Genomic DNA, 15,000 nt, shown 5'->3' with positions numbered 1-15,000 from the left:
CGGCGCGACCAAGGGCCCAAGGTGCCGGAGGCTCTTGTTCTAAAAGGGGAGGGACCGGGATGATTCGAAAGGGGAGGGAACAGGACGACTTGTAGCATCGTTTTCTATATTCCGGGATGGCTCACCGGAGCACCGCCGGGAAAGCTCGCCGGACCACCACCGGAATGGATCGTCGGAGCACCACCGGGAACCTAACCGGCGATGGGGGCACCGACGTCTGGGCATGAGATGGGCGTGGGCAGTGCCCTGGACAACCCCTGTTCGCTCAATATCACCTCCCCCTAAAGAGCTAAAAAAACTTGGTCAATGTGCTACCAGGCGACATTCTTTTTTTTGAAAGAAAAACAACCCGATGGTCAACCTCATTTTATTGCATCTTTAAGAATAATATTATGGATATCCAAAGGATAATCCATATCAAAATACACATCACACTTATTCGTAATAGCTAATTTACACAAATAATCAGCTACAGTATTTCTATTACGATTTATCCATTTAATTTGGACCGCATGAAACTTTTTAAAGGCTTCACACTCTTGCTTAATACGCTGGCCCAAGATAGTAATATCCTGCGTCCTCTTATTAACCTTGTTGACCAAAACAGCGCTGTCAGATTCCAGAATTAGCTGGGTCAATTTTAATTTTCGGCTAACTTTATTCCTTCTTTAAACGCCTCCAGCTCAGCCCATCCAACGTCCAAAGTTTCTTCCCTGAATTTATAGCATCCCCCAAGACAAAACCATCGTGGTCTCTAGCGATTGCGCCAAATCCACTGCATCCTTTCGAAACCGCAGCGTCAACATTCACTTTGATATAGCCATTTGGAGGCTTTTCCCAGCACTCGTTCGTCTGAATCTGGGAGAAGACCGGAGGTTCAGTGAAATTAAAAATTCTAAAATCTTTACTTAAAATACGTGCCCTTTCCCATATCATCACCGCGGCATCCATCTTTCCATTAAAAACCATATTGTTTTTATCATTCCAGCTGTTCCAGAGAAGGGTTAAGAAGTCAGCAGCAGCCTTATTATCGAGCTCACGAAACACATCTTCGAGCCAGTCGATACAGTCAATGTAATCCCCATCCAGCAAGCTGTTATTTAAACCTCCAGCTACAAGGACTTCACGAGCCTTGGAGCAGTCTTTCATCGCATGAATCAGCGTCTCTTCTCTGCTTTGGCATCTCGGGCAGGTATTATTAAACCCCTGGCGGAATACGAGCAATATTATCAAAAGTTGGGAGGATATTGTGACCAATTCTCCAGCTGAAAATTTTAATCTTTGGGAGCATCTTTAATTTTCATATGGATCGCCAAAAAAATCTATGGGGACCGAAACCAACTTTCTTAAGAATCATCCAGGAATACGCCGATTTTGAATCCACGTCCTGGTATCTTTGATGCTGTTATGAGAAATGGGCAAATTACATATGCAGTCCCCCAAAGTATCACCATAAATCTCAATCACCCTCTCCCGTTTCCACCTCCTGTTTTCGTGGTCCCACAAGTCTTTGACCTTTCTCTCATTATTAGCAAAAGGAGACCGACACACCGACTCTCCTATAATGCCTTCCACCCCCCAATGGTCCCGTCTAAGATCAATCTTATTTCCATCGCCCACGTGCCATATAAAGCCGTCTTTTAACGCATCAACCGCCTTGGCTATGCTCTTCCAAGTGAAAGATGGTTTATCACTCTGTTTGTATCTAAACACGTCCCCATCCGGGAAATACTTGGCACTTAACACTTTGAAGCATAACGTATCCTGTTGAGTCATAAGCCTGCAAACCTGTCTGCCAAGAAGAGCCAAATTGAACAGATGTAAATCCCGAAAGCCCATGCCTCCCATTCTCTTCGGATAACACAATTTTTTCCACGTCATCATTGCCCACCCTCGTGCTTTGTCATTATTATTCCACCACATCCGTCCCATTTTAGAATGAAGGTCTTCGATAATGCCTTTAGGGGCCAGAAAAATAGAGAAAGCATACGTCGGAATAGCTTGAACAATGGCTTTGATAAAAACCTCTTTCCCTCCGTAAGATAACAAACGTTTTGACCAGCTATTTATTCTGCAATTGCAACGATTAAGAATGTTAGTAAAAGCTAATGATCTTTTTCTACTAATAGGTAACGGTAACCTAAGTAACTATCTAGCTTATCAACAATACGCATGCCAAGCATAGAGCTAAATAGTTGCCTTTGGGCCAACGGAGTATTCGGGCTAAACATAATATAGATTTGTCTTTATTAACCTCTTGACCCGAATCACCATTGAATTTTGAAATAATATTCACAATTTCCTCCACATCCCATTTTTTATTACGAATAAAAGGAGTGCATCATCAGCAAAAAAAAAGGTGATTAATACGAGGCCCATTTATGCTAGCACGAATTCCCTTAAGCACGTTGTTTTTTTGAGCACGAATTAATATTTTTGAAAACGCTTCCATGCAAAATAAAAAAAGGTAAGGAGAGAGAGGATCCCCCTGTCTTAAGCCTCTTTCCGGTGCAATCGTCTCGGATAGAGTAGAATTGCATTTGACAACATAACGGACCGACCGAACGCATCTCATTATTTTAGTCACCCATTCATTTGTGTAGCCCATTTTTTTCATCACCTCTTCAATAAATTGCCACTCCACTCGATCGTACGCTTTGCCCATTTTTTTCATCACCTTTTTTTCATCACCTCTTCACCTGTAATACAGCTCTCAATATAATCAAGGTTAAGCAAAGTATTAGAATTTAAATTGGATTTAAATAACTTTTGAAATACTCCCTGATCGCCTTGCTGATATCCATCGTGTTCTCTTTCCAGTAACCATCCATGTCTTTAAGCCTAGCAATGTTATTTTTTTTCCTTCTGTTTGTGGCTCTCACATGAAAAAACCGGGTATTCCTGTCTCCTTCTTTTAACCGTTGGATCCTAGAGCGCTGGGCCCAATATTTCTCCTCTTCATCCAACAGCTTGCCCAGCTTTATTCTCAAGGCTTTGAGCTTATTACTCGCATACGTACCCCCCTGGCTATCAATGACTTTGTTTATATTTGCCTGCAGGGTACCCATCTGGGTACGCATTTGTTTAAGCTTCTTATATTGCCAACCTCCAAGCTTTTTACCCACCATCTCGATCTTTCCCATTATATCCGCGGAACCTTTCTGCCACGCTTCCTTAATGATTTTCTTAGCTTCCACATCCCAGCAAACGTCGTATTTAAAACAAAGCCTAGGATCTCTATGTCTATCTCTCGACTTCCGTCCTTCAGTATCTAAAATGATGGCATCGTCGTCTGAAGTAGATTGACGGATCACCTTGGTTTCCATAAAGGGGAACCTCGCCACATCATTAGCAGACATTAAAAACCGGTCAAGTCTCTCCTTAACCAACGCCGTACCATCCCTGTTATTAACCCAGGTAAACCAACCATTATCAGTTTTCAAATCAGCCATTGAGAGCTCATCGACAACTTCCCGAAAGTCCTCCATTAGAGCACTTGCCTTTCTCCTACCCCCTCTTTTTCCGCATTGTCGAGAATGGCATTGAAATCACCCCCAATGATCCATTTCTCCGTAACAGACTGACCCACCCTTCTCAGCATATTCCACGAGCATTGTCTTTTGTTTGGTTCGGCATTTCCATAGAATCCCGTGAACCGAATGGGATTATCATTCTCCAGCTTGATTATCGAATCAATGTGATTACTGGAATATGTTTGAACTTCGACCTTATTACTTTCCTTCCACATCATAACCAGTCCACCACTTTTGCCGTTCGCGTTAACAGCAAAGCATCCTTCATTTTACACCTACTGCAAACAGAAGAGAATTTATTAGCATTAATTTTTGTTACACAAAGGAAGACTATATCAGGATCATTAGCAACGAGCATTTGCTTTAATTCACGGACTGTCGCTGGGTTACCAATCCCACGACAGTTCCAGCAGAGGATCTTCATAGGATTCACACCCCCACGAAACTTATTCCTAAGAGGCGCAAAACACGCCAAGACAGCGATAGAGCTTATTCCTTATCGACTCCCTCGATGCGTCAAGGAAAGAGACGATATATCACCCCCAAAGCTTGACCGTGATGATCTTCGATCTTCCGTCAAAGAACAACCAAGAAACCAAGACCAACCAGAAAGAAAGAGGTGGACTCGCCGGAAAACCAGCCCACCGACCCAAGGATTCAGCGCTCGAGCAAGGAAAACCAACAACACTGCCCAAGGAACCTAAATCATGCATAGATGGCACCCTCCAGTGAAAGCCCAGCTCCCAAAGGAAAAACGAGAGCACTCCCCAAGAAACAACCAACAAGAGAACCTCAGCAGACAGAAACCATACGATATCGCGACATCTTAACAAGCAAAAGACCGCCACGGAAAAGGCGACAATCCAGCAAGAACAATAAAGAAAACACCATGAAATGTAACACCCCGAACCCGAGACCGTCGCCGGAGTCGAACACGAGGTGTTAACAGACTTCAAACCACTTATTAAAAAAATTTCCCAAACAAGCTGCCAATCTGCGTACTAGTCTCTTTAAAATCATATCTTGAGTTCTGAAACTCGAAATCCAGTTCCGTAAATTTTCCCCGAACTAGACTCATATGCCCATCTACATATATTTTTCTAGAATTTTTAGTCGGGCCAATTAGTACAGTTTATTAGTCAAAGTCTCCCATGTTACAGGGATCGACTACACTGACCTTTGCGCATTACGACTTGGATATCTCCCTGTACAGGGCTTCAATACTGATGCCGTTTGTTTCTATAGAAACTAGACTCAAAGGGAAATCTGTGCACATATGGCATGACTTCTAATTATCTCTGGTTAATTTATAATGAATTTCCAAAGTCGGAACAGGGAATCCAGAAATCGCTCTGGCCCTGTTTCACAAGAGTTTAATTATCTCCTAACATACAGCTCATATGGTCGTTTCGTTTCTTCTATATGAAAATAGACTCATCGAGCTTCGATTACATAATTTATTCATTAATTAATTCCACTCCTACTATATTTAGTGATTTTTCAATCTCACGTCACTGCTGCTACCAGCATCTGTTACTAAAGCAACTATGCCTATTTCGTGATTTCTCCTTGATCTAATTAGTAATTCATCATACATATCACAAATTATGATCATGACTAGCCATGCCAAAGGCTAATCATTGTCAAACATCTCCCTACTACACTATTGCCATATCATGAATTTTAACACAAAAAATAATCAACCATGACATATGGCATAAAAATCGAATTACCAAGACTTACGACCTAACATTATAGAACCAAATCCAACCGAACATTTATGCCATTTTCGCATGGCTAAAAGTTTACATACCAAATTTCAACAAAACATATTAGCCTATACATGCCGAAATGTTCTCCTAGACCGACTAAAAAGAAGATACCAAAAGTTGCTAGCCGGTGTGATGACTTCGATGACAGCCCGATCACGCAAAAGAGACGAGTCCAAGAAACCTAAAATAGGTGACAAGGAAACACCGAGTGAGTATATAACTCAGTAAGTCATAAGCAATGCACTACCATCCATTAATAACATTATCACAAGAGGAAACAAATGGAACGAGGCTAGTTACTCCATCCATACCGAACCATACCATAGTTCCGTAGACCTATCGGTTCAATCTCATACCAAGTCATGCATTCACATTCCATATACTAATCAATAGGATATTTGAGGCATTTTCATACATCATTTTATTTTCGTTACAATCATACAACTAAACGACCTTTCACCTATTCCACGATAAATCTTATGTACGTGACTTCAATTATAATTGTCACATAGGTTCAGACTTACCAAGCTCAACTCCAAATATAAACATAACGCCTACTAGCCATGAACTCAAGGTGCTTACCCGATCCGCTGTCCGTGATCAACTCAATAATGTCGCACACTTAGTGTCCATAGTGATTCAAAAATATATATTAAGTCCGCACACTCAGTGCTATATAATCAACTCGCACACTTAGTGCTATATAATCAAACTCGCACACTTAGTGCTGTACAATTTAAACCCGCACACTTAGTGCCAATCTCATGATCATAAATGTTTATACCCGCACACTTAGTGCCGAGATCAACAACTCAATACATCTCACCTCTTTTCTTTTCATTCAACACTTTCATCACCACATGCATACATGTATATAAATTTATCATTCCATTCGGCATAATTACATAGACATTATGTCTATTTAGATCAATACAAAATATATGCTTGGTGACTTACCTTATGTTGGGTAAAATAATTCCAAGTCGGCTACTCGATGACCTTCGATTTCCCCTTGTTGGACGCCTCTCCTTTAGGATCTTAAGCTTAAACAAATAAATTAACTCATTCAACCGCTTTGCTACATATATTGGTATTCACATTTTAATGATTTTATGACATACGGAACGGCATGGTAAAATTTTTATCTTGCTACCTCATGTTCTTAGCTATTCGGCTAATAACCTTATGCAATTACCATACTTTCAATAATCTAATCACACATGCATATGCATACTTGGACATTCGGCAATCACCTTCCTAATTTTAAACTCAACATCACATAAGCTCCCAAGTGATGGCCGAATATGTATATCTATACTATCACCTATAATTCATCAAATCACAAAATTTCATCTCATGAACACTCGACCCATTTTTACCCCATATGGCCGAATGTGTAAGATTACATTCAACACCACCGATGTACTTAATTAGGTGGCCAAATATACCAAGTTAGACTAGACATTATACGTCACAAGAACTCTAATTTAATTTGTCAATTGCTTGGCCAAGAACTCACAAGTGCCTTATCTACAACCTATTCGGCCTTACTACTTAAACTTAGCCTTTCATACACTTATCTCTATTGTTTTAGAAGGCCGAATCCTTATGTGTTCCAACATCTAGCTTACTCAATTCAACACATCAAAACGACATTTAGGCCGATTTTGCTAGCACACAAGCCTTTGACCGAATGTCCTTGACCTCTAGTCACCTAAATTTTTATTCTTTAAAACTCATCCAAGACCACATTCGGCACCTCCAACCAATAATTTAGATATTCTCAAGTTCATTCACAAGTACAATTATATATCACGTTAAGCATTAATCATTTTGCAACATGAATTCTATAGCATGGCCGAATACTCATGCACATACACACATAACAACAAGAACTCAATGACACAAAAATCTCCTTTCCAAAGTACATACATACCCATACATACGGCAACTTCCATTCTTTTCTCCCAACAATGGATCCATGAATTTTGCCATGGGTTAACTAGACTATACCCATATCAACTAAATCTCAATATCAATTAGAATAAAAATCACAACGCATGCCTTTCCATTGAAATAGCCATGGCCGAATGCCTTGGTTTCTTTTTCTTTTTTCAATCTTTCCTTTCTCAATTTCGGCAAATGAAGAAGATGGAAGATGAGCCTTCCTTCACCTTTGTTTTCTTTACTCACGGCAATTGTAACAAGGAAAAGGATGAACACTCCTTCTTCCTCCCTTATTTTATTCATATTTTTCCTTTTTAATTCTTTTCTTTAATTTATTCTAATTTACTTACCAATATTAAATAATAAACAACATAAACTTGGAGGAATGGAACCATGCTTGGCCGGCCACTGAACATGAATTGGGCACTTTGACATGCAAACCCAAACTTTCCTATTTTAATACTATTTGGTCCTTACTTATTTACCTATCAAAATTTTCTAAGTCTCTCAACTAGATCCTTTCAAGCAAATTCACATTCCTAAGATAAAATTAAAACATCAAATTTTATACAAGTACTATCACACATATAAGATATGCAAATAAAATTTTAACTAAATTTTATGACTCGGTTTTGTGGTCCCGAAACCACATTCCGACTAGGGTCAAATTAGGGCTGTCACAACTCTCCCCCACATAAGGAATTTTCGTCCCCGAAAATCTTACCAGTGAAAAATTTAGGATATCGATCCTTCATAGAGTCCTCAAGTTCCTAAGTGGCTTCTTCGATTCCGTGTTTATGCCACAACACCTTCACTAATGGGATTTTCTTATTTCGCAACTCTTTTACTTCACGCATCAAAATGCGAACCGGCTCTTCTTCATAACTCAAGTTAGGCTGAATCTCGATCTCAGATGGAGTGATTACGTGCGACGGGTCGGACCTATATCGTCGAAGCATCGAGACATGGAAAACATGGTGAATCTTTTCAAGCTCAGGGGGTAAAATTAATCGGTATGCAACTGGTCCAACTCGTTCAGATACCTCATACGGACCGATGAACCTCGGACTTAGTTTGCCCTTACGACCAAATCTAAGCACCTTCTTCCAGGGTGAAACTTTGAGAAATACTTTGTCTCCGACCTGATATTCAATGTCTTTTCTTTTCAAATCCGCATACGACTTTTGACGATCTGAAGCGGCTTTCAAACTTTCGCGAATTACTCGGACTTTCTGCTCGGCATCCTTAATCAAATCAACCCCAAGGATCTTACTTTCACTAAGTTCAGTCCAAAATAATGGGGTACGACATTTACGACCGTATAAAGCCTCGTAAGGTGCCATCTTAATGCTTGACTGAAAACTATTGTTGTAAGCGAATTCGATCAAAGGCAGATATCTTTCCCATGAACCACAAAACTCTAAAACACAACATCTCAACATATCCTCGAGTATTTGAATTATCCGCTCAGATTGGCCATCGGTCTGAGGATGGAATGCGGTGCTAAAGTGCATCTTGGTACCCAATGCTTCTTGTAATTTCTTCCAAAATCGCGAGGTAAATCTTGGGTCTCTATCCGACACGATGGAAATAGGTACCCCATGCAACCGAACTATTTGGGAGACATATAATTCTGCCAATTTATCGAGCGAAAAATCCGTACGGACAGGGATAAAATGAGCAGACTTGGTCAATCTATCAACAATGACCCAGATTGCATCTTTCTTGGTTGATGACAATGGCAATCCAGATACAAAATCCATCATTACCCGATCCCACTTCCATTCGGGTATCATGATCGGCTGAAGTAATCCCGACGGCACTTGATGTTCCGCTTTTACTTGTTGGCGTATCAAACACCTTGAAACAAATTCGGAAATGTCTCGTTTCATACCGGGCCACCAAAATTGATGTTTCAGGTCATTGTACATTTTAGTACTACCTGAGTGGACTGACATTCGACTACTGTGAGCCTCGTCCAAAATCATTGAAATAAGTTCCGAATTTCTTGGAACACATAATCGACCTCTGAACGTCAAGCAATCATTGTCGTCAATCCGAAACTCCGATTCCTCATTCGAAGCACATTCAGCTCGTTTAGTGACCAATTCAGTGTCGACTTTCTGGAATTCAAGTATTTGACGAATCAATAATGGTTTGGCCTCTAATTCAGCTACTAGCACCCCATCGGGTGAGACTGACAAGTGAGCATTCACCGCTCTCAAAGCAAACAGTGCTTTCCAACTTAAAGCATCGGCAACCACGTTAGCCTTTCCCGGGTGATAATCAATAACAAGTTCGTAGTCCTTCAACAACTCAAGCCAACGTCTTTGCCGTAGATTTAGATCTCTTTGAGTCATCAGATATTTTAGACTCTTGTGGTCTGAATAAATATGACACCTTTCTCCAAACAACTAATGTCGCCATATTTTCAAGGCGAACACTATGGTTGCTAATTCAAGATCGTGGGTCGGATAGTTTCTCTCATGCGGCTTTAATTTTCTCGACGCGTAAGCCACAACTCGACCTTCTTGCATCAACACGCAACCTAGCCCAAGTAGGGATGCATCACTATAAATGACAAACTCTTTGCCGGACTCCGGTTGTACTAGCACTGGAGCTTCGGTTAAACAGGTCTTTAGCCGATTGAAACTCTTCTGACAGTCTTCTGTCGATTCAAAATCAACATATTTTTGAAGTAGTTTTGTCAACGGTGCAGCTATCATCGAAAAGCCCTTTACAAAACGTCGGTAGTATCCGGCCAGTCCCAAAAAGCTCCTAACTTCAGTAACATTCCTTGGAGGTTTCCAATCGAGTATGGCCGAAATTTTGTTCGGGTCCACTCTGACACCTGATGCGGACACCACGTGTCCCAAAAAGCTAACCTCTCTCAACCAAAATTCACATTTACTGAATTTTGCGTATAACTGCTTGTCTCGCAAAATCTGTAATACTAACCTCAAATGCTCGGCGTGTTCAGCTTCACCTTGTGAATAAACTAAAATATCATCAATAAACACAACCACAAATCGATCCAAGTATGGCCTGAATACTCGATTCATTAAATCCATAATACCGCAGGGGCATTAGTGAGTCCAAACGGCATCACTAAGAATTCGTAGTGACCGTACCTCGTTCTAAAAGTGGTTTTGGGTATGTCCGAGTCTCGAACCCTCAACTGATAATAACCAGATCTCAAATCTATCTTGGAAAATACTGAGGCTCCCTTTAATTGATCAAACAAATCATCAATACGTGGCAACGGGTATTTATTCTTTATGGTCACTTTATTCAACTGACGATAGTCGATGCACAATCTCATGGTTCCATCCTTCTTTTTCACAAACAATACGGGTGCGCCCCATGGAGAAAACTCGGTCGAGCGAAACCTCTATCTATCAATTCTTGCAATTGAACTTTCAATTCCTTTAATTCTGTTAATGCCATACGATACGGGGCTATTGAGATTGGCGTGGTACCAGGTGCAATCTCGATGCCGAATTCCACCTCTCGAACTGGTGGCAACCCTGGTAACTCCTCAGGAAAAACATCTGAATACTCACAAACCACTGGTACTGATTCAAGTTTCCTTTCCGTCTCTTTGCTATCAAATACATACGCAAGGTATGTTTCACAACCCTCTTTCACATATCTCTGAGCGGTCATTGAAGATATTATCACTGGCACCCCCTTCAAATCGGTAGACTCAACTCGGACTACCTCATCATTTACACTCCTCAAATCGATGGTTTTTCTTTTGCAGTTCACCACTGCATCATGTACGGTCAACCAATCCATACCAAGAATAACATCAAATTCGTCAAACGGCAAAAGCATCAAATCAGCCGGAAAACAGGATTCTCGGATTATTAGAGGGCATCTCTTACACACTTTATCAACAAGTACGTATTGACCCAAAGGGTTTGACACTCGAATTATGAACTCAGTAGACTCAACAGGTAGAGTCTTACTGGATGCTAAGGTTCACATACATATGAATGAGTAGAGCCAGGGTCAATCAATGCATCACATTAGTATCAAAGAGAGTGAAGGTACCAGTGATGACGTCAGGGGAGGATGCCTCCTCTCGTGCGCGAATGGCATATGCTCTAGCAGGAGTACGGTTCTCGGCTCGAGCAGCCGTATCAGAGGCCCCTCTCTGACTACCACCCCTACCTCCTAAAATTCTCGGTGGTCAACCTCTAGTTGTCACTCCACTAGGTCTTGCACCTTGAATCTTATTCTTCTCATCAAGCTCCGTGCAATCTCTAATGAAGTGGTCCTTCGAACCGCATCCGTAACAGGCCCTGTTAGTAGACTTACCCCAACATTCACCTAGGTGTCGTCTTCCGTATTGGGGACATTCAGGTTTCTCTTGACGATTATTGCCACACTAGCTACCGAAGTAGCTCGGGAGTCCGTCGATGGTTGTGCTCTGATGGAAATTCCCGCAGTCGTCCTCGACTTATTAGTGTCCTCCCTGAACTTCTTTACAGCTGAGAAGGGAGCTTTACCCGTCGATCTTTTACGATAGTCTCTAGCTTCAAATTCAGCCTTCTTCTTCTCCTTTCCAAGTTCTTCCGCCTTGCAGGCTCGTTCGACTAGTGTTACGAATTCTTTTATCTCCAAAATACCCACTAGTAGCTTTAAATCTTCATTCAATCCTTCTTCGAATCTTTTGCACATAGCAACCTCATCAGCTACACACTCCCGGGCATACCTACTGAGTCTTACGAATTCATGTTCGTATTCAAATACTGTCATACGGCCTTGCTTGAGTTCCAAGAATTCCTTACGCTTTTGATCAATGAACCGTTGACTAATATATTTCTTTCGAAATTCCGTTTGAAAGAAGTCCTAAGTAACTCGTTCGTTTGGGACTATGGAAATCAGGGTCCTCCACCAATAGTAGGCTGAGTCCCGCAACAAGGATATAGCACACTTTAGACATTCATCGGGCGTGCATGACAGTTCATCAAACACCCGAATGGTGTTATCAAGCCAGAACTTGGCCCTTTCAGCATCATCAGTAACTATGGCCCTGAACTCCTCGGCCCCGCGCTTCCTAATCAAGTCTACAGGTGGCTTACTCCGCCTCACAGGATCAGTAACTGATGGCATTACGGGCTCTTGGGTGGATTATTCAAATTCGGGAATTATTGGACAGCCGGATTGGTTCGGCATATTGCGCGACCCATCATTCATCATGGTAAAGAAGGCTTGTTTAGCCCCTCACCTTGATTATTCGCAGATGACTGAGGTTCAACAGGCGGCGTCCCTTGTGCAGGAGCAGCCGCTACACTTTCAACGTCATCCGCCAAGGTTCTCTCTACCCGGATCCATTTACTAATCAAAACAAAAATTTAACGTCAAAGCCATCACACATTAAATTAACATAAGATGTATAGCTGACTCATAGTGCTATGTAGTCCTAGAACCGACTAACCATAGCTCTGATACAATCATGTAACACCCGAACCCGAGACCGTCGCGATCGAAACGGGTGTTAACAGACTTCAAACCACTTATTAAAAAATTTCCCAGACAAGCTGCCAATCTGCATACTAGTCGCTTTAAAATCATATCTTGAGTTCTGAAACTCAAATCCAGTTCCGTAATTTCCCCAAAACTAGACTCATATGCCATCTACATAATTTTTTCTAGAATTTTGGTCGGGCCAATTAGTACAGTTTATTAGTCAAGTTTCCCATGTTACAGGGATCGACTACACTGACCTTTGCGCATTACGACTTGGATATCTCCCTGTACAGGGTTCAATACTGATGTCGTTTGTTTCTATAGAACTAGACTCAAAGGGGAATCTGTGCACATATGGCATGACTTCTAATTATCTCTGGTTAATTTATAATGAATTTCCAAAGTCGGAACAGGGAATCCAGAAATCGCTCTGCCCTGTTCCAGAGTTAATTATCTCCTGCATACGCTCATATGGTGTTCGTTTCTCTATATGAAAATGATCATGACTTCGATTACATAATTTATTCATTAATTAATTCCACTCCTACTATATTTAGTGATTTTTCAATCTCACGTCACTGCTGCTGCCAGCATCTGTTACTAAAGCAACTATGCCTATTTCGTGATTTCTCCTTGATCTAATTAGTAATTCATCATACATATCACAAATTATGATCATGACTAGCCATGCCAGGCTATCATTGTCAACTCTCCCTACTACACTATTGCCATTCATGATTTTACACCAAAAATATATGATATGGCATAAAATCGAATACCAGACTTCGACCTAACATTATGACCAATCCAACGACATTATGCCATTTTTGCATGGCTAAAGTTACATACCAAATTTCAACAAAACATATTAGCCTATACATGCCGAATGTTCTCCTAGACGACTAAAAGAGATACCAAAAGTTGCTAGCCGGTGTGATGACTTCGATGACGGCCGATCACGCAAAGAGACGAGTCCAAGAACTAAATAGGTGACAAGGACGGTGATATATAACTCAGTAGTCTAAATGCACTACATCCATTAAAATTATCAAGAAAAAATGGACGAGGCAGTTACTCCATCCATACGAACCATACCATGTTCCTTGACCTATCGGTTCTTCTACCATCATGCATTCATTCCTTACTATCATAGTATTTGAGCTTTTCTTACCATTTTATTTCGTTCTATACTAAGACTTTCACTTTCCCGTATTTTGTATGTGACTTCATTATTTTCGTAGCTTACCAGCTACTCATTAAATGGCCTTTAGCATTGGTACTTACCGTCGTGTGTGATAACTATATTCGACATTAGTGTCCATGTGATCAAAATATATTAAGTCCGCAGACTCAGTGCTATATAATCAACTCGCACACTTATGCTATATAATCAAACTCGCACACTTAGTGCTGTACAATTTAAACCCGCACACTTAGTGCCAATCTCATGATCATAAATGTTTATACCCGCACACTTAGTGCCGAGATCAACAACTCAATACATCTCACCTCTTTTCTTTTCATTCAACACTTTCATCACCACATGCATACATGTATATAATTTATCATTCCATTCGCATAATTACATAGACATTATGTCTATTTAGATCAATACAAAATATAGGCTTGGTGACTTACCTTATGTTGGGTAAATATTCCAAGTCGGCTACTCGATGACCTTCGATTTCCCCTTGTTGGACGCCTCTCTTTAGGATCTTAGCTTAAACAATAAATTAACTATTCAACCGCTTTGCTACATATTGGTATCACATTTTAATGATTTTATGACATACGGACGGCATGGTAAAATTTTTATCTTGCTACCTCATGTTCTTAGCTATTCGGCTAATAACTTATGCATTACCATACTTTCATATCTAATCACCATGCATATGCATACTTGGACATTCGGCAATCACCTTGCTAATTTTAACCACTCCATAAGCTCCCAAGTGATGGCCGAATATGTATATCTATTTATCACCTATATCATCAATCACAAAATTTCATCTCATGAACACTCGACCCATTTTTACCCCATTGGCCGAATGTGTGATTACATTCACACCACCGATGTATTTTGGTGGCCAATATACAGTTAGACTGCATTTACGTCCAAGACTCTATTTAATTTGTCATTGCTTGGCCAAGAACTCACAAGTGCTTACTACACCTATTCGCCTTACTACTTAACTTAGCCTTTCATACATTTCTCTATTGTTTTAGAGGCCGATCCTTATGTGTTCCACATCTAGCTTTACTCCGACATT

Source organism: Gossypium hirsutum, unplaced genomic scaffold (genome assembly GCF_007990345.1).
Source record: "Gossypium hirsutum isolate 1008001.06 unplaced genomic scaffold, Gossypium_hirsutum_v2.1 scaffold_162, whole genome shotgun sequence".
Classification (NCBI taxonomy): domain Eukaryota; kingdom Viridiplantae; phylum Streptophyta; class Magnoliopsida; order Malvales; family Malvaceae; genus Gossypium; species Gossypium hirsutum.
Note: the sequence above shows the minus strand (reverse complement) of the source record.